We start from the raw sequence: 20,187 nt of genomic DNA, 5'->3' as shown, positions 1-20,187 counted from the left end.
ATCCATAATATATAGAGATCTATAGAGGGACATCCCATAATATATAGAGATCTATAGAGAGACATCCCATAATATATAGAGATCTATAGAGGGACATCCCATAATATATAGAGATCTATAGAGAGACATCCAATAATATATAGAGATCTATAGAGAGACATCCATAATATATAGAGATCTATAGAGAGACATCCCATAATATATAGAGATCTATAGAGAGACATCCCATAATATATAGAGATCTATAGAGAGACATCCCATAATAGAGATCTATAGAGAGACATCCCATAATATATAGAGATCTATAGAGAGACATCCATAATATATAGAGATCTATAGAGAGGACATCCCATAATATATAGAGATCTATAGAGAGACATCCCAAATATATAGAGATCTATAGAGAGACATCCCATATATATAGAGATCTATAGAGAGACATCCCATAATATATAGAGATCTATAGAGGGACATCCCATAATATATAGAGATCTATGAGAGACATCCCATAATAGAGATCTATAGAGACATCCATAATATATAGAGATCTATAGAGAGACATCCCATAATATATATAGAGATCTATAGAGGGACATCCCATAATATATAGAGATCTATAGAGAGACATCCCATAATATATAGAGATCTATAGAGAGACATCCCATAATATATAGAGATCTATAGAGAGACATCCCCATAATATATAGAGATCTATAGAGGGACATCCCATAATATATAGAGATCTATAGAGACATCCCATAATAGAGATCTATAGAGACATCCCATAATATATAGAGATCTATAGAGAGACATCCCATAATATATAGAGATCTATAGAGGGACATCCCATAATATATAGAGATCTATAGAGAGACATCCCATAATATATAGAGATCTATAGAGAGACATCCCATAATATATAGAGATCTATAGAGAGACATCCCATAATATATAGAGATCTATAGAGGGACATCCCATAATATATAGAGATCTATAGAGAGACATCCCATAATATATAGAGATCTATAGAGAGACATCCCATAATATATATAGAGATCTATAGAGAGACATCCCATAATAGAGATCTATAGAGAGACATCCCATAATATATAGAGATCTATAGAGAGACATCCCATAATATATATAGAGATCTATAGAGAGACATCCATAATAGAGATCTATAGAGAGACATCCCATAATATATAGAGATCTATAGAGGGACATCCCATAATATATAGAGATCTATAGAGAGACATCCATAATATATAGAGATCTATAGAGGGACATCCCATCATATATAGAGATCTATAGAGAGACATCCCATAATATATAGAGATCTATAGAGAGACATCCCATCATATATAGAGATCTATAGAGAGACATCCCATAATATATATAGAGATCTATAGAGACATCCATAATAGAGATCTATAGAGGGACATCCCATCATATATTATAGAGATCTATAGAGGGACATCCCATAATATATATAGAGATCTATAGAGAGACATCCCATAATATATAGAGATCTATAGAGGGACATCCCATAATATATAGAGATCTATAGAGAGACATCCCATAATATATAGAGATCTATAGAGAGACATCTCATAATATATAGAGATCTATAGAGGGACATCCCATAATATATAGAGATCTATAGAGAGACATCCCATAATATATAGAGATCTATAGAGAGACATCCCATAATAGAGATCTATAGAGAGACATCCCATAATATATAGAGATCTATAGAGAGACATCCCATAATATATAGAGATCTATAGAGAGACATCCCATAATATATAGAGATCTATAGAGAGACATCCCATAATATATAGAGATCTATAGAGGGACATCCCATAATATATAGAGATCTATAGAGAGACATCCCATAATATATAGAGATCTATAGAGAGACATCCCATAATAGAGATCTATAGAGAGACATCCCATAATAGAGATCTATAGAGAGACATCCCATAATATATAGAGATCTATAGAGAGACATCCCATAATATATAGAGATCTATAGAGAGACATCCCATAATAGAGATCTATAGAGAGACATCCCATAATATATAGAGATCTATAGAGAGACATCCCATAATATATAGAGATCTATAGAGAGACATCCCATAATATATAGAGATCTATAGAGAGACATCCCATAATATATAGAGATCTATAGAGGGACATCCCATAATATATAGAGATCTATAGAGAGACATCCCATAATATATAGAGATCTATAGAGAGACATCCCATAATAGAGATCTATAGAGAGACATCCCATAATAGAGATCTATAGAGAGACATCCCATAATATATAGAGATCTATAGAGGGACATCCCATAATATATAGAGATCTATAGAGAGACATCCCATAATATATAGAGATCTATAGAGAGACATCCCATAATATATAGAGATCTATAGAGAGACATCCCATAATATATAGAGATCTATAGAGAGACATCCCATAATATATAGAGATCTATAGAGAGACATCCCATAATATATAGAGATCTATAGAGAGACATCCCATAATATATAGAGATCTATAGAGAGACAATGATCAATAATCATCTATACATTCCATTGCTGTATATAGTGATATCTAATAATCAGTATTGATTGATATAATAATCCTCCATCAGCCAATCAGGAATAGTCTTCATTCTTCTCCATCTTCTCATTTCTGATGGACGGAATTTTGGGGGTTCTGACTGTTTATACTTTGGGGTGTTCTGTACATTATGGAGGAGATGGTGGTGTGTCGGGTTTATGGGTCATACTGGGGATGTCCATGTGGAAGACCAATGAGAAATGATATCGTCTCCCCTCCCCCGATTTCCATGACGTCTCCCCTCCCCCGATTTCCATGACGTCTCCCCTCCCCCGATTTCCATGACGTCTCCCCTCCCCCGATTTCCATGGCGTCTCCCCTCCCCCGATTTCCATGGCGTCTCCCCTCCCCCGATTTCCATGGCGTCTCCCCTCCCCCGATTTCCATGGCGTCTCCCCTCCCCCGATTTCCATGGCGTCTCCCCTCCCCCAATTTCCATGGCGTCTCCCCTCCCCCGATTTCCATGGCGTCTCCCCTCTCCGATTTCCATGGCGTCTCCCCTCTCCGATTCCATGGCGTCTCCCCTCTCCCGATTTCCATGGCGTCTCCCCTCTCCGATTTCCATGGCGTCTCCCCTCCCCCCGATTTCCATGACGTCTCCCCTCCCCCGATTTCCATGGCGTCTCCCCTCCCCCCCATTTCCATGGCGTCTCCCCTCCCCCGATTTCCATGGCGTCTCCCTCCCCGATTTCCATGGCGTCTCCCTCTCCGATTTCCATGGCGTCTCCCCTCCCCCGATTTCCATGGCGTCTCCCCCTCTCCGATTTCCATGGCGTCTCCCCTCTCCCGATTTCCATGGCGTCTCCCCTCCCCCGATTTCCATGGCGTCTCCTCCTCCCCCGATTTCCATGGCGTCTCCCCCTCTCCGATTTCCATGGCGTCTCCCCTCTCCGTTTTCCATGACGTCTCCCCTCCCCCGATTTCCATGGCGTCTCCCCTCCCCCGATTTCCATGGCGTCTCCCCTCCCCCGATTTCCATGGCGTCTCCCCTCCCCCGATTTCCATGGCGTCTCCCCTCCCCCGATTTCCATGACGTCTCCCTCCCCGATTTCCATGGCGTCTCCCCTCCCCCGATTTCCATGGCGTCTCCCCTCCCCCGATTTCCATGGCGTCTCCCCTCCCCCGATTTCCATGACGTCTCCCCTCCCCCGATTTCCATGACGTCTCCCCCTCTCCGATTTCCATGGCGTCTCCCCTCTCCGATTTCCATGGCGTCTCCCCCTCCCCCGATTTCCATGGCGTCTCCCCTCCCCCGATTTCCATGACGTCTCCCCTCCCCGATTTCCATGGCGTCTCCCCTCTCCGATTTCCATGGCGTCTCCCCTCCCCGATTTCCATGGCGTCTCCCCTCTCCGATTTCCATGGCGTCTCCCCTCTCCGATTTCCATGGCGTCTCCCCTCCCCCGATTTCCATGACGTCTCCCCTCCCCGATTTCCATGACGTCTCCCCTCTCCGATTTCCATGGCGTCTCCCCTCTCCGATTTCCATGGCGTCTCCCCTCCCCCGATTTCCATGACGTCTCCCCTCTCCCGATTTCCATGGCGTCTCCCCTCTCCGATTTCCATGACGTCTCCCCTCCCCCGATTTCCATGGCGTCTCCCCTCCCCCGGATTTCCATGGCGTCTCTCCCCTCCCCCGATTTCCATGGCGTCTCCCCTCTCCCGATTTCCATGGCGTCTCCCCTCCCCCGATTTCATGGCGTCTCCCCTCTCCGATTCCATGGCGTCTCCCCTCCCCCGATTTCCATGGCGTCTCCCCTCTCCGATTTCCATGGCGTCTCCCCTCTCCGATTTCCATGGCGTCTCCCCTCCCCCGATTTCCATGGCGTCTCCCTCCCCCGATTTCCATGACGTCTCCCTCCCCCGATTTCCATGGCGTCTCCCCTCCCCCGATTTCCATGGCGTCTCCCCTCCCCCGATTTCCATGGCGTCTCCCCTCTCCGATTTCCATGGCGTCTCCCTCTCTCCGATTTCCATGGCGTCTCCCCCTCCCCGATTTCCATGGCGTCTCCCCTCCCCCGATTTCCATGGCGTCTCCCCTCCCCCGATTTCCATGGCGTCTCCCCTCTCCGATTTCCATGGCGTCTCCCCTCTCCCGATTTCCATGGCGTCTCCCCTCCCCCGATTTCCATGGCGTCTCCCCCTCCCCCCGATTTCCATGGCGTCTCCCCTCCCCCGATTTCCATGGCGTCTCCCCTCCCCGATTTCCATGACGTCTCCCCATCCCCCGATTCCATCCTGTAGTATGGTGTCCATACACAAGTGGCCCTTTAGGCTCAGTCTGGGATCATCTGCTGCCTCCCTCACATCCTTTTCTGATTGGAGACCCACAAGCCTTTGTAGACCCTACCAGCAACTTCTGGTTGGCTTCCTGAGACTTGTATTCCCACAAATTGTGGCCTTCCATGGCCGGCCACCCATTACAATGGACATTTTCCCCCAATTTTCAGAGGTAGGATCCCATTTAGAATTTTTGTGATTGCAGCTTTGCTCTGTCTAATATTCTCTGTGTCTGTCCTGGATGTCCCCACCTTCATCTAAGAATGAGCCACCCGGGATGTACCCGGACCCTGACCAGTCACAAAAACTAATATTGTTGGTGGATCTTCTATATGGAGTGGGGACTTTGCCATGGACTGCACACGGTGTGGAGGACTGTGTGTGCCCTACAATCAATATAAGGTGTGCTCCCTCTGTACTGCGCCCTGGTATAAGATGTGCTATCGCTGTGCTACGTTTGTACTGCGCCCTGGTATAAGATGTGCTATGTCTGTACGGCTTGTACCGCGCCCTGGTATAAGGCGTGCTATCGCTGTGCTACGTCTGTACGGTTTGTACTGCGCTCTGGTATAAGGTGTGCTATTGCTGTGCTACGTCTGTACGGTTTGTACTGTGCCCTGGTATAAGGTGTGCGATCGCTGTGCTACCTCTGTACGGCTTGTACTGCGCCCTGGTATAAGGTGTGCTACGTCTGTACGGTTTGTACTGCGCCCTGGTATAAGGTGTGCTATCGCTGTGCTACGTCTGTACGGCTTGTACTGCACCCTGGTATAAGGTTTGCTATCGCTGTGCTACGTCTGTACGGTTTGTACTGCGCTCTGGTATAAGGTGTGCTATTGCTGTGCTACGTCTGTACGGTTTGTACTGTGCCCTGGTATAAGATGTGCTATCGCTGTGCTACCTCTGTACGGCTTGTACTGCACCCTGGTATAAGGTGTGTCTATCGCTGTGCTACCTCTGTACGGCTTGTACTGCGCCCTGGTATAAGGTGTGCTATCGCTGTGCTACCTCTGTACGGCTTGTACTGCGCCCTGGTATAAGGTTTGCTATCGCTGTGCTACCTCTGTACGGCTTGTACTGCACCCTGGTATAAGATGTGCTATCGCTGTGCTACCTCTGTACGGCTTGTACTGTGCCCTGGTATAAGATGTGCTATCGCTGTGCTACCTCTGTACGGCTTGTACTGCGCTCTGGTATAAGGTTTGCTATCGCTGTGCTACCTCTGTACGGCTTGTACTGCACCTGGTATAAGGTTTGCTATCGCTGTGCTACGTCTGTACGGTTTGTACTGCGCTCTGGTAATAAGGCGTGCTATCGCTGTGCTACGTCTGTACGGTTTGTACTGCGCTCTGGTATAAGGTTTGCTATCGCTGTGCTACGTCTGTACGGTTTGTACTGCGCTCTGGTATAAGGCGTGCTATCGCTGTGCTGACAGCGTAGTGATTGATCCTCTGTGAGAAGTAGGTCGTTGTTCTATAGTGACCTGATGATGGCGTCGCTGAGTGCGAGGAAGGAGATGATCCTCAAATGATTAGGCGGATTACATAGGCGGCACGCAGGTTCTGCCAGTCACTGGCGTTGGCACCGGTGGGGTGACTCGCGCTGTTTGCTCTGCCGGTTTGTTACCTGCATGACTGCTGTGTGCTTTGTGAGTCCTACACCGGCCCCCCGGCAATGCTGGTTAGTGAATGGAGGGGGGGACACGGGGAGGGGGGGTTATATGTCGGAGTTTGTAGGAGAATTCAATAACTAAAGACATTCCTATGAAGCGCCCTTCAGTTCCCTTCTCATTCCTGTTGTGTCCTTTTATAAAGTTGAACCTCCGATGGCATACAGTATACTGTGTGTGTGTGTGTGTGTGTGTGTGTATATGTATGTATGTGTAATATATATATATATATATATATATTATACTTTGTGTGTATATTTGTATTATATTATAGATGTTTTACCTGCCATAGGATTTGTACTTCCAGTCCTAAGGTTTGCACAGCTCTGTCACACAATGAGGGAGCTGGGGGCACACCTGAGGAGGAGTACGAGAGCCAATGAGGGAGCTGGGGGCACACCTGAGGAGGAGTACGAGAGCCAATGAGGGAGCTGGGGGCACACCTGAGGAGGAGTACGAGAGCCAATGAGGGAGCTGGGGGCACACCTGAGGAGTACGAGGGCCAATGAGGGAGCTGGGAGCACATCTGAGGAGGAGTACGAGAGCCAATGAGGGAGCTGGGGCACACCTGAGGGGTACGAGAGCCAATGAGGGAGCTGGGGGCACACCTGAGGGGTACGAGGGCCAATGAGGGAGCTGGGGGGAACACCTGAGGGGTACGAGGGCCAATGAGGGAGCTGGGGGCACACCTGAGGAGTACGAGGGCCAATGAGGGAGCTGGGGGCACACCTGAGGGGTACGAGGGCCAATGAGGGAGCTGGGGGCACACCTGAGGGGTACGAGGGCCATAGAGGGAGCTGGGGCCACACCTGAGGGGTACGAGGGCCAACGAGGAGCTGGAGCCACACCTGAGGGGTACGAGGAGCTGGAGCCACACCTGAGGGGTACGAGGGCCAACGAGGGAGCTGGAGCCACACCTGAGGGGTACGAGGGCCAACGAGGGAGCTGGGGGAATACCTGAGGGGTACGAGGGCCAATGAGGGAGCTGGGAGCACACCTGAGGGGAACGAGGGCCAATGAGGGAGCTGGGAGCACACCTGAGAGGTACGAGGGCCAATGAGGGAGCTGGGAGCACACCTGAGGAGTACGAGGGCCAATGAGGGAGCTGGGAGCACATCTGAGGAGGAGTACGAGGGCCAATGAGGGAGCTGGAGCACATCTGAGGAGGAGTACGAGGGCCAATGAGGAGCTGGGAGCACACCTGAGGGGTACAAGGGCCAATGAGGGAGCTGGGAGCACACCTGAGGGGTACGAGGGCCAATGAGGGAGCTGGGAGCACACCTGGGGTATGAGGGCCAATGAGGGAGCTGGGGGCACACCTGAGGGGTACGAGGGATCTGGGGGCACACCTGAGGGAGCTGGGGGAACACCTGAGGGATCTGGGGGAACATCTGAGGGGTACGAGGGCCAATGAGGGAGCTGGGGGCACACCTGAGGAGGAGTACAAGGGCCAATGAGGGAGCTGGGAGCACATCTGAGGAGGAGTACGAGGGCCAATGAGGGAGCTGGGGGCACATCTGAGGAGGAGTACGAGGGCCAATGAGGGAGCTGGGGGCACACCTGAGGGGTACGAGGGCCAATGAGGGAGCTGGGGGAATATCTGAGGGGTACGAGGGCCAATGAGGGAGCTGGGGGCACACCTGAGGGTACGAGGGCCAATGAGGGAGCTGGGGGAATATCTGAGGGGTACGAGGGCCAATGAGGGAGCTGGGAGCACACCTGAGGGGTACGAGGGCCAATGAGGGAGCTGGGGGAATATCTGAGGGGTACGAGGGCAAATGAGGGAGCTGGGAGCACACCTGAGGGGTACGAGGGCCAATGAGGGAGCTGGGGGCACACCTGAGGAGGAGTACGAGGGCCAATGAGGGAGCTGGAGCACATCTCAGGAGGAGTACGAGGGCCAATGAGGGAGCTGATCTGAGGAGGAGTACGAGGGCCAATGAGGGAGCTGGGGGAATATCTGAGGGGTACGAGGGCCAATGAGGGAGCTGGGAGCACACCTGAGGGGTACGAGGGCCAATGAGGGAGCTGGGAGCACACCTGAGGGGTACGAGGGCCAATGAGGGAGCTGAGAGCACACCTGAGGGGTACGAGGGCCAATGAGGGAGCTGGGAGCACACCTGAGGGGTACGAGGGCCAATGAGGGAGCTGGGAGCACACCTGAGGGGTACGAGGAGCCAATGAGGGAGCTGGGAGCACACCTGGGGTATGAGGGCCAATGAGGGAGCTGGGGCCACACCTGAGGGGTACGAGGGATCTGGGGGCACACCTGAGGGAGCTGGGGAAACACCTGAGGGAGCTGGGGGAACATCTGAGGGGTACGAGGGCCAATGAGGGAGCTGGGGGCACATCTGAGGAGGAGTACGAGGGCCAATGAGGGAGCTGGGAGCACATCTGAGGAGGAGTACGAGGGCCAATGAGGGAGCTGGGGGCACACCTGAGGGGTACGAGGGCCAATGAGGGAGCTGGGGGAATACCTGAGGGGTATGAGGGCCAATGAGGGAGCTAGGGGAACACCTGAGGGGTACGAGGGCCAATGAGGGAGCTGGGGGCACACCTGAGGGGTACGAGGGCCAATGAGGGAGCTGGGGGAACACCTGAGGGGTACGAGGGCCAATGAGGGAGCTGGGGGCACACCTGAGGGGTACGAGGGCCAATGAGGGAGCTGGGGGAACACCTGAGGGGTACGAGGGCCAATGAGGGAGCTGGGAGCACACCTAAGGGGTACGAGGGCCAATGAGGGAGCTGGGAGCACACCTGAGGGAGCTGGGGGAACACCTGAGGGGTACGAGGGCCAATGAGGGAGCTGGGGGGCACACCTGAGGGGTACGAGGGCCAATGAGGGAGCTGGGGGCACACCTGAGGGGTACGAGGGCCAATGAGGGAGCTGGGGGCACACCTGAGGGGTACGAGGGCCAATGAGGGAGCTGGGGGAACACCTGAGGGGTATGAGGGAGCTGGGGGCACGCCTGAGGGATATTGGGGAGCTGGGGGAACACCTGAGGGAGCTGGGGGCACACCTGAGGGGTACGAGGGCCAATGAGGGAGCTGGGGGCACACCTGAGGGGTACGAGGGCCAATGAGGGAGCTGGGGGCACACCTGAGGGGTATGAGGGCCAATGAGGGAGCTGGGGGCACGCCTGAGGGGTATGAGGGAGCTGGGGGCACACCTGAGGGATATGAGGGAGCTGGGGGAACACCTGAGGGGTACGAGGGCCAATGAGGGAGCTGGGAGCACACCTGAGGGGTACGAGGGCCAATGAGGGAGCTGGGGGGAACACCTGAGGGGTACGAGGGCCAATGAGGGAGCTGGGAGCACACCTGAGGGGTACGAGGGCCAATGAGGGAGCTGGGGGCACACCTGAGGAGGAGTACGAGAGCCAATGAGGGAGCTGAGAGCACACCTGAGGAGTACGAGGGCCAATGAGGGAGCTGGGGGAATACCTGAGGGGTACGAGGGCCAATGAGGGAGCTGGGAGCACACCTGAGGGGTACGAGGGCCAATGAGGGAGCTGGGGGAACACCTGAGGGGTACGAGGTCCAATGAGGGAGCTGGGGGAACACCTGAGGGGTACGAGGGCCAATGAGGGAGCTGGGAGCACACCTAAGGGTACGAGGGCCAATGAGGGAGCTGGGAGCACACCTGAGGGGTACGAGGGCCAATGAGGGAGCTGGGGGCACACCTGAGGGGTACGAGGGCCAATGAGGGAGCTGGGGGCACGCCTGAGGGGTATGAGGGCCAATGAGGGAGCTGGGGGCACGCCTGAGGGGTATGAGGGAGCTGGGGGCACGCCTGAGGGATATGAGGGAGCTGGGGGAACACCTGAGGGAGCTGGGGGCACACCTGAGGGGTACGAGGGCCAATGAGGGAGCTGGGGGCACACCTGAGGGGTATGAGGGCCAATGAGGGAGCTGGGGGCACGCCTGAGGGGTATGAGGGACCTGGGGGCACACCTGAGGGATATGAGGGAGCTGGGGGAACACCTGAGGGGTACGAGGGCCAATGAGGGAGCTGGGAGCACACCTGAGGGGTACGAGGGCCAATGAGGGAGCTGGGGGGAACACCTGAGGGGTACGAGGGCCAATGAGGGAGCTGGGAGCACACCTGAGGGGTACGAGGGCCAATGAGGGAGCTGGGAGCACACCTGAGGGGTACGAGGGCCAATGAGGGAGCTGGGAGCACACCTGAGGGGTACGAGGGCCAATGAGGGAGCTGGGGGCACACCTGAGGGAGCTGGGGGAACACCTGAGGGGTACGACGGCCAATGAGGGAGCTGGGAGCACACCTGAGGGGTACGAGGGCCAATGAGGGAGCTGGGGGGAACACCTGAGGGGTACGAGGGCCAATGAGGGAGCTGGGAGCACACCTGAGGGGTACGAGGGCCAATGAGGGAGCTGGGAGCACACCTGAGGAGGAGTACGAGAGCCAATGAGGGAGCTGGGGGCACACCTGAGGAGGAGTACGAGAGCCAATGAGGGAGCTGGGGGCACACCTGAGAGGTACGAGGGCCAATGAGGGAGCTGGGGGGAACACCTGAGGGATATGAGGGAGCTGGGGGAACACCTGAGGGAGCTGGGGGAATATCTGAGGGGTATGAGGGAGCTGGGGGCACACCTGAGGGGTACGAGGGCCAATGAGGGAGCTGGGAGCACACCTGAGGAGTACGAGGGCCAATGAGGGAGCTGGGAGCACACCTGAGGAGTACGAGGGCCAATGAGGGAGCTGGGGGCACACCTGAGGAGGTTTACGAGGGCCAATGAGGTAGCTGGGAGCACATCTGAGGAGGAGTACGAGGGCCAATGAGGGAGCTGGGGGCACACCTGAGGGGTACGAGGGCCAATGAGGGAGCTGGGGGAATATCTGAGGGGTACGAGGGCCAATGAGGGAGCTGGGAGCACACCTGAGGGGTACGAGGGCCAATGAGGGAGCTGGGGGAATATCTGAGGGGTACGAGGGCCAATGAGGGAGCTGAGAGCACACCTGAGGGGTACGAGGGCCAATGAGGGAGCTGGGGGCACACCTGAGGAGGAGTACGAGGGCCAATGAGGGAGCTGGGAGCACATCTGAGGAGGAGTACGAGGGCCAATGAGGGAGCTGGGAGCACACCTGAGGGGTACGAGGGCCAATGAGGGAGCTGGGAGCACACCTGAGGGGTACGAGGGCCAATGAGGGAGCTGGGAGCACACCTGAGGGGTACGAGGGCCAATGAGGGAGCTGGGAGCACACCTGAGGGGTATGAGGGCCAATGAGGGAGCTGGGAGCACACCTGAGGGGTACGAGGGCCAATGAGGGAGCTGGGAGCACACCTGGGGTATGAGGGCCAATGAGGGAGCTGGGGGCACACCTGAGGGGTACGAGGGATCTGGGGGCACACCTGAGGGAGCTGGGGGAACACCTGAGGGGTACGAGGGCCAATGAGGGAGCTGGGGGCACACCTGAGGAGGAGTACGAGGGCCAATGAGGGAGCTGGGAGCACATCTGAGGAGGAGTACGAGGGCCAATGAGGGAGCTGGGGGCACACCTGAGGGGTACGAGGGCCAATGAGGGAGCTGGGGGAATACCTGAGGGGTACGAGGGCCAATGAGGGAGCTGGGAGCACACCTGAGGAGTACGAGGGCCAATGAGGGAGCTGGGGGCACACCTGAGGGGTACGAGGGCCAATGAGGGAGCTGGGGGAATACCTGAGGGGTACGAGGGCCAATGAGGGAGCTGGGAGCACACCTGAGGGGTACGAGGGCCAATGAGGGAGTTGGGGGGAACACCTGAGGGGTACGAGGGCCAATGAGGGAGCTGGGGGGAACACCTGAGGGGTACGAGGGCCAATGAGGTTGCTGGGGGCACACCTGAGGGGTACGAGGGCCAATGAGGGAGCTGGGGGCACACCTGAGGGGTACGAGGGCCAATGAGGGAGCTTGGGGAACACCTGAGGGGTATGAGGGAGCTGGGGGCACGCCTGAGGGATATGAGGGAGCTGGGGGAACACCTGAGGGAGCTGGGGGAACATCTGAGGGGTACGAGGGCCAATGAGGGAGCTGGGAGCACACCTGAGGGGTACGAGGGCTAATGAGGGAGCTGGGGGCACACCTGAGGGAGCTGGGGGGAACACCTGAGGGGTACGAGGGCCAATGAGGGAGCTGGGGGGAACACCTGAGGGGTACGAGGGCCAATGAGGGAGCTGGGGGCACACCTGAGGGGTACGAGGGCCAATGAGGGAGCTGGGGGCACATCTGAGGAGGAGTATGAGGGCCAATGAGGGATCTGGGGGCACACCTGAGGGGTACGAGGGCCAATGAGGGAGCTGGGAGCACACCTGAGGGGTACGAGGGCCAATGAGGGAGCTGGGGGGAACACCTGAGGGGTACGAGGGCCAATGAGGGAGCTGGGAGCACACCTGAGGGGTACGAGGGCCAATGAGGGAGCTGGGAGCACACCTGAGGGGTACGAGGGCCAATGAGGGAGCTGGGGGCACACCTGAGGAGGAGTACGAGAGCCAATGAGGGAGCTGGGGGCACACCTGAGGAGGAGTACGAGAGCCAATGAGGGAGCTGAGAGCACACCTGAGGAGGAGTACGAGAGCCAATGAGGGAGCTGGGGGCACACCTGAGGGGTACGAGGGCCAACGAGGGAGCTGGGAGCACACCTGAGGAGTACGAGGGCCAATGAGGGAGCTGGGGGAATACCTGAGGGGTACGAGGGCCAATGAGGGAGCTGGGAGCACACCTGAGGGGTACGAGGGCCAATGAGGGAGCTGGGGGCACACCTGAGGGAGCTGGGGGAACACCTGAGGGGTACGAGGGCCAATGAGGGAGCTGGGAGCACATCTGAGGAGGAGTATGAGGGCCAATGAGGTAGCTGGGAGCACACCTGAGGAGGAGTACGAGAGCCAATGAGGGAGCTGGGGGCACACCTGAGGGGTACGAGGGCCAACGAGGGAGCTGGGAGCACACCTGAGGAGTACGAGGGCCAATGAGGGAGCTGGGGGAATACCTGAGGGGTACGAGGGCCAATGAGGGAGCTGGGAGCACACCTGAGGAGTACGAGGGCCAATGAGGGAGCTGGGGGCACACCTGAGGGAGCTGGGGGAACACCTGAGGGGTACGAGGGCCAATGAGGGAGCTGGGAGCACATCTGAGGAGGAGTATGAGGGCCAATGAGGGATCTGGGGGCACACCTGAGGGGTACGAGGGCCAATGAGGGAGCTGGGGGCACATCTGAGGGGTACGAGGGCCAATGAGGGAGCTGGGGGCACACCTGAGGAGGAGTACGAGAGCCAATGAGGGAGCTGGGGGCACACCTGAGGAGGAGTACGAGAGCCAATGAGGGAGCTGGGGGCACACCTGAGGGGTACGAGGGCCAATGAGGGAGCTGGGGGGGAACACCTGAGGGATATGAGAGAGCTGGGGGAACACCTGAGGGAGCTGGGGGAACACCTGAGGGGTACGAGGGCCAATGAGGGAGCTGGGAGCACATCTGAGGAGGAGTACGAGGGCCAATGAGGGAGCTGGGAGCACACTTGAGGGGTACGAGGGCCAATGAGGGAGCTGGGAGCACACCTCAGGAGTACGAGGGCCAATGAGGGAGCTGGGGGAACACCTGAGGGGTACGAGGGCCAATGAGGGAGCTGGGAGCACACCTGAGGGATATGAGGGAGCTTGGGGAACACCTGAGGGGTACGAGGGCCAATGAGGGAGCTGGGGGAACACCTGAGGGGTACGAGGGCCAATGAGGGAGCTGGGAGCACACCTGAGGGGTACGAGGGCCAATGAGGGAGCTGGGGGGAACACCTGAGGGGTACGAGGGCCAATGAGGGAGCTGGGGGGAACACCTGAGGGGTACGAGGGCCAATGAGGGAGCTGGGAGCACACCTGAGGGGAACGAGGGCCAATGAAGGAGCTGGGAGCACACCTGAGGGGTACGAGGGCCAATGAGGGAGCTGGGGGAACTCCTGAGGGGTATGAGGGAGCTGGGGGCACGCCTGAGGGATATGAGGGAGCTGGGGGAACACCTGAGGGAGCTGGGGGCACACCTGAGGGGTACGAGGGCCAATGAGGGAGCTGGGAGCACATGTGAGGAGGAGTACGAGGGCCAATGAGGGAGCTGGGAGCACACTTGAGGGGTACGAGGGCCAATGAGGGAGCTGGGAGCACACCTGAGGGGTACGAGGGCCAATGAGGGAGCTGGGAGCACACCTGAGGGGTACGAAGGCCAATGAGGGAGCTGGGGGAATACCTGAGGGGTATGAGGGAGCTGGGGGCACACCTGAGGGAGCTGGGGGAACACCTGAGGGGTACGAGGGCCAATGAGGGAGCTGGGAGCACACCTGAGGGGTACGAAGGCCAATGAGGGAGCTGGGGGAATACCTGAGGGGTATGAGGAGCTGGGGGCACACCTGAGGGAGCTGGGGGAACACCTGAGGGGTACGAGGGCCAATGAGGGAGCTGGGAGCACACCTGAGGAGTACGAGGGCCAATGAGGGAGCTGGGGGAACACCTGAGGGGTACGAGGGCCAATGAGGGAGCTGGGAGCACACCTGAGGGGTACGAGGGCCAATGAGGGAGCTGGGGGGAACACCTGAGGGGTACGAGGGCCAGTGAGGGAGCTGGGGGGAACACCTGAGGGGTACGAGGGCCAATGAGGGAGCTGGGGGGAACACCTGAGGGGTACGAGGGCCAATGAGGGAGCTGGGGGCACGCCTGAGGGATATGAGGGAGCTGGGGGAACACCTGAGGGAGCTGGGGGCACACCTGAGGGGTACGAGGGCCAATGAGGGAGCTGGGGGCATGCCTGAGGGGTATGAGGGAGCTGGGGGCACACCTGAGGGATATGAGGGAGCTGGGGGAACACCTGAGGGGTACGAGGGCCAATGAGGGAGCTGGGGGCACACCTGAGGGGTACGAGGGCCAATGAGGGAGCTGGGAGCACACCTGAGGGGTACGAGGGCCAATGAGGGAGCTGGGGGGAACACCTGAGGGGTACGAGGGCCAATGAGGGAGCGGGGGGGAACACCTGAGTGGTACCAGGGCCAATGAGGGAGCTGGGGGGAACACCTGAGGGGTACGAGGGCCAATGAGGGAGCTGGGAGCACACCTGAGGGGAACGAGGGCCAATGAAGGAGCTGGGAGCACACCTGAGGGGTACGAGGGCCAATGAGGGAGCTGGGGGCACGCCTGAGGGGTATGAGGGAGCTGGGGGCACGCCTGAGGGATATGAGGGAGCTGGGGGAACACCTGAGGGAGCTGGGGGCACACCTGAGGGGTACGAGGGCCAATGAGGGAGCTGGGAGCACATGTGAGGAGGAGTACGAGGGCCAATGAGGGAGCTGGGAGCACACTTGAGGGGTACGAGGGCCAATGAGGGAGCTGGGAGCACACCTGAGGGGTACGAAGGCCAATGAGGGAGCTGGGGGAATACCTGAGGGGTATGAGGGAGCTGGGGGCACACCTGAGGGAGCTGGGGGAACACCTGAGGGGTATGAGGGCCAATGAGGGAGCTGGGAGCACACCTGAGGAGTACGAGGGCCAATGAGGGAGCTGGGGGAACACCTGAGGGGTACGAGGGCCAATGAGGGAGCTGGGAGCACACCTGAGGGGTACGAGGGCCAATGAGGGAGCTGGGGGGAACACCTGAGGGGTACGAGGGCCAGTGAGGGAGCTGGGGAGAACACCTGAGGGGTACGAGGGCCAATGAGGGAGCTGGGGGCACACCTGAGGAGTATGAGGACCAATGAGGGAGCTGGGAGCACACCTGAGGGGTACGAGGGCCAATGAGGGAGCTGGGAGTACACCTGAGGAGGAGTACGAGGGCCAATGAGGGAGCTGGGAGCACACCTGAGGGGTACGAGGGCCAATGAGGGAGCTGGGAGCACACCTGAGGGGTACGAGGGTCAATGAGGGAGCTGGGGGAACACCTGAGGAGATTTACATGAATATCCCATTGTGGGCGGAGACATCTTCTGAGAAGACATCAGAGTAGGAATAAGCTTAGGACTGGGCGGTGCGGGTGATTTGCGGGGGGGGGAGTGATTTGAGGGGGGTGATTTGCGGGGGGGGGAGTGATGTGGGGGGGGGGGTGATTTGCGGGGGATGGTGAACATATGAAACTGAAGATGTTGCACTTGGAAGAGAATTGTAGGAAGTGCGGAGATCGGGGGAGGGGAATCTCATCACACGGGTTCTGTACAGGTATTGTCACAGCAGCTCACAAGGTACAGCCCAGTGGTGAGGTCACGTGGCGGGGGTGATGAGGTCACGTGGTGGCGGTGGTGAGGTCACGTGGTGGCGGTGGTGAGGTCACGTGGTGGCGGTGATGAGGTCACGTGGCGGGGGTGATGAGGTCACGTGGCGGGGGTGATGAGGTCACGTGGTGGCGGTGGTGAGATCACGTGGCGGGGGTGATGAGGTCACGTGGTGGCGGTGGTGAGATCACGTGGCGGGGGTGATGAGGTCACGTGGCGGGGGTGATGAGGTCACGTGGTGGCGGTGGTGAGATCACGTGGCGGGGGTGATGAGGTCACGTGGCGGGGGTGGTGAGGTCACGTGGTGGCGGTGATGATGAGGTCACGTGGCGGCGGTGATGAGGTCACGTGGTGGCGGTGAGGTCACTGCTACTTTTACGTGGTCATATCTGGGTTTGCACAGCAAGTGCATTTCTATTGGTCAGGAAAATCTGTAGAATAAAGTGACATCACAGTGATAAGATTTACAGATCTGATCACATTGTCCTCCAGGATGAATGGGGATGATTGTTCCCTCGGGGGAGGTGGGGGGGGGACTTCAAGGATCAAAGAGCTCCGATCTTCCCCCACCTGAGGGAAGACCCAGAGATGGGGGAGGGGTGGCATTTCAAGGAAAACTGAAAGCAAGACTTTCTTTAGTGATGGAGGGGGAGGGGGGAGACCCGGTGTAGCGTCACATTTGGCTACTCGCTGGACTGCGCATGCGCAATGCCGCCATATGTGTTCCAACACTGGTGATCTGCAGAATTTTGTGGCCACACCCCTAAGTCCAGGTTGAAGCCCCACCCCCACCCCATCCATGTGGATATAGATTAGAATTCTGCTGAGTGAAGTGAGGTGACCCCCCCGGGGGGGGCAAAGTGTCTACAGCAGGAGCGAATGAGACCCCCCTGTCAGGTGTTGGGAGGGAGGAGACCCCCCCTGTCAGGTGTTGGGAGGGAGGAGACCCCCCCTGTCAGGTGTTGGGAGGGAGGAGACCCCCCCTGTCAGGTGTTGGGAGGGGGGAGACCCCCCTGTCAGGTGTTGGGAGGGAGGAGACCCCCTGTCAGGTGTTGGGAGGGAGGAGACCCCCCTGTCAGGTGTTGGGAGGGAGGAGACCCCCCTGTCAGGTGTTGGGAGGGAGGAGACCCCCCTGTCAGGTGTTGGGAGGGAGGAGACCCCCCTGTCAGGTGTTGGGAGGGAGGAGACCCCCTGTCAGGTGTTGGGAGGGGGGAGACCCCCCTGTCAGGTGTTGGGAGGGAGGAGACCCCCCTGTCAGGTGTTGGGAGGGGGGAGACCCCCCTGTCAGGTGTTGGGAGGGAGGAGACCCCCCTGTCAGGTGTTGGGAGGGAGGAGACCCCCCTGTCAGGTGTTGGGAGGGAGGAGACCCCCCTGTCAGGTGTTGGGAGGGGGGAGACCCCCTGTCAGGTGTTGGGAGGGGGGAGACCCCCCTGTCAGGTGTTGGGAGGGGGGAGACCCCCCTGTCAGGTGTTGGGAGGGAGGAGACCCCCCTGTCAGGTGTTGGGAGGGAGGAGACCCCCCTGTCAGGTGTTGGGAGGGAGGAGACCCCCCTGTCAGGTGTTGGGAGGGGGGAGACCCCCCTGTCAGGTGTTGGGAGGGAGGAGACCCCCTGTCAGGTGTTGGGAGGGAGGAGACCCCCCTGTCAGGTGTTGGGAGGGGGGAGACCCCCCTGTCAGGTGTTGGGAGGGAGGAGACCCCCCTGTCAGGTGTTGGGAGGGAGGAGACCCCCCCTGTCAGGTGTTGGGAGGGAGGAGACCCCCCCTGTCAGGTGTTGGGAGGGGGGAGACCCCCCTGTCAGGTGTTGGGAGGGGGGAGACCCCCCCTGTCAGGTGTTGGGAGGGAGGAGACCCCCCTGTCAGGTGTTGGGAGGGGGGAGACCCCCCTGTCAGGTGTTGGGAGGGAGGAGACCCCCCTGTCAGGTGTTGGGAGGGGGGAGACCCCCTGTCAGGTGTTGGGAGGGGGGAGACCCCCCTGTCAGGTGTTGGGAGGGAGGAGACCCCCCTGTCAGGTGTTGGGAGGGGGGAGACCCCCTGTCAGGTGTTGGGAGGGGGGAGACCCCCCTGTCAGGTGTTGGGAGGGGGGAGACCCCCCTGTCAGGTGTTGGGAGGGAGGAGACCCCCCTGTCAGGTGTTGGGAGGGAGGAGACCCCCTGTCAGGTGTTGGGAGGGGGGAGACCCCCCTGTCAGGTGTTGGGAGGGGGGAGACCCCCTGTCAGGTGTTGGGAGGGGGGAGACCCCCTGTCAGGTGTTGGGAGGGAGGAGACCCCCCTGTCAGGTGTTGGGAGGGAGGAGACCCCCTGTCAGGTGTTGGGAGGGGGGAGACCCCCCTGTCAGGTGTTGGGAGGGAGGAGACCCCCCTGTCAGGTGTTGGGAGGGGGGAGACCCCCCTGTCAGGTGTTGGGAGGGGGGAGACCCCCCTGTCAGGTGTTGGGAGGGGGGAGACCCCCCTGTCAGGTGTTGGGAGGGAGGAGACCCCCCTGTCAGGTGTTGGGAGGGGGGAGACCCCCCTGTCAGGTGTTGGGAGGGAGGAGACCCCCTGTCAGGTGTTGGGAGGGAGGAGACCCCCCTGTCAGGTGTTGGGAGGGAGGAGACCCCCCTGTCAGGTGTTGGGAGGGGGGAGACCCCCCTGTCAGGTGTTGGGAGGGAGGAGACCCCCCTGTCAGGTGTTTATCGCTCTCCATGTCCCTGTCGGACAGTCGCCCCTCCCCCCCCCCCCCCCCCCTCTCGGTTTCTGTTCTCATTGTGAAGTGAAATAAAATCTGACATTTTTGGGTTGTCATCAGGACAGGAATGGAGGGGAAATCCTCCAATGGGGACACTGGTTCTGGTGAATTTGGCTCCTCCCACAATGTTCAGGCTTTGTGTGATTTGCTGATAGTGGAGTATTTGACTTTCTTGTCGCCCTCGGGGGAGGGGGAGGGGGAGACGCTCCCTATGAATAATGGACTCTCGTATGACCGGTTTCTTGATGCTGAATTGGGAGTAGAGAGGCGTTTCCTCCGACAACCTCCAACTCACACCCCCTAATCCACCAATCACAGGCGGCCTGTCCTATGACTGCGGAATTCTATACAGAGATTTCTATCATTCCTGGGAGATCACATTACACAGAGGGGGAGGGGCTTCCAACAACATGACCGAAAAATGACATTTCTGAGACCAATCACAATCCATTCTCAGTGATGTCATCGCTCTCTAGTGATTGGATAGGCTGCATTCTCAGTGATGTCATCGCTCTCTAGTGATTGGATAGGCTGCATTCTCAGTGATGTCATCGCTCTCTAGTGATTGGATAGGCTGCATTCTCAGTGATGTCATCGCTCTCTAGTGATTGGATAGGCTGCATTCTCAGTGATGTCATCGCTCTCTAGTGAT

General features: G+C 57.6%; 1 protein-coding gene and 1 long non-coding RNA gene across 4 annotated transcripts in view; both read left to right on the top strand.

The window, feature by feature from the left end:
• SLC25A29 (solute carrier family 25 member 29) overlaps positions 1 to 20,187 on the top strand; it is a 47,856-nt gene that overhangs the window by 2,606 nt on the left and 25,063 nt on the right. The window contains exon 1 of one of the 3 annotated variants that reach the window (XM_073610137.1): positions 6,492 to 6,589. The exons of the other annotated variants lie outside the window; for them this stretch is intronic. The gene's annotated coding sequence lies outside the window, so the exon portion shown is untranslated. Of the gene's footprint in view, positions 1 to 6,491; positions 6,590 to 20,187 lie in introns of those variants that run through there. 3 annotated transcript variants of the gene reach the window in all.
• LOC141117647 (uncharacterized) lies at positions 16,665 to 17,645 on the top strand. The gene is made up of 3 exons (XR_012237191.1): positions 16,665 to 16,801; positions 16,868 to 16,889; positions 16,934 to 17,645. It is a non-coding gene; the product is annotated as an uncharacterized lncRNA (long non-coding RNA).

This window comes from Aquarana catesbeiana, linkage group LG13 (assembly GCF_042186555.1).
Source record: "Aquarana catesbeiana isolate 2022-GZ linkage group LG13, ASM4218655v1, whole genome shotgun sequence".
Lineage (NCBI taxonomy): Eukaryota > Metazoa > Chordata > Amphibia > Anura > Ranidae > Aquarana > Aquarana catesbeiana.
The sequence above is the reverse complement of the archived record's forward strand: the minus strand, read 5'-3'. Positions and strand labels throughout refer to the sequence as shown.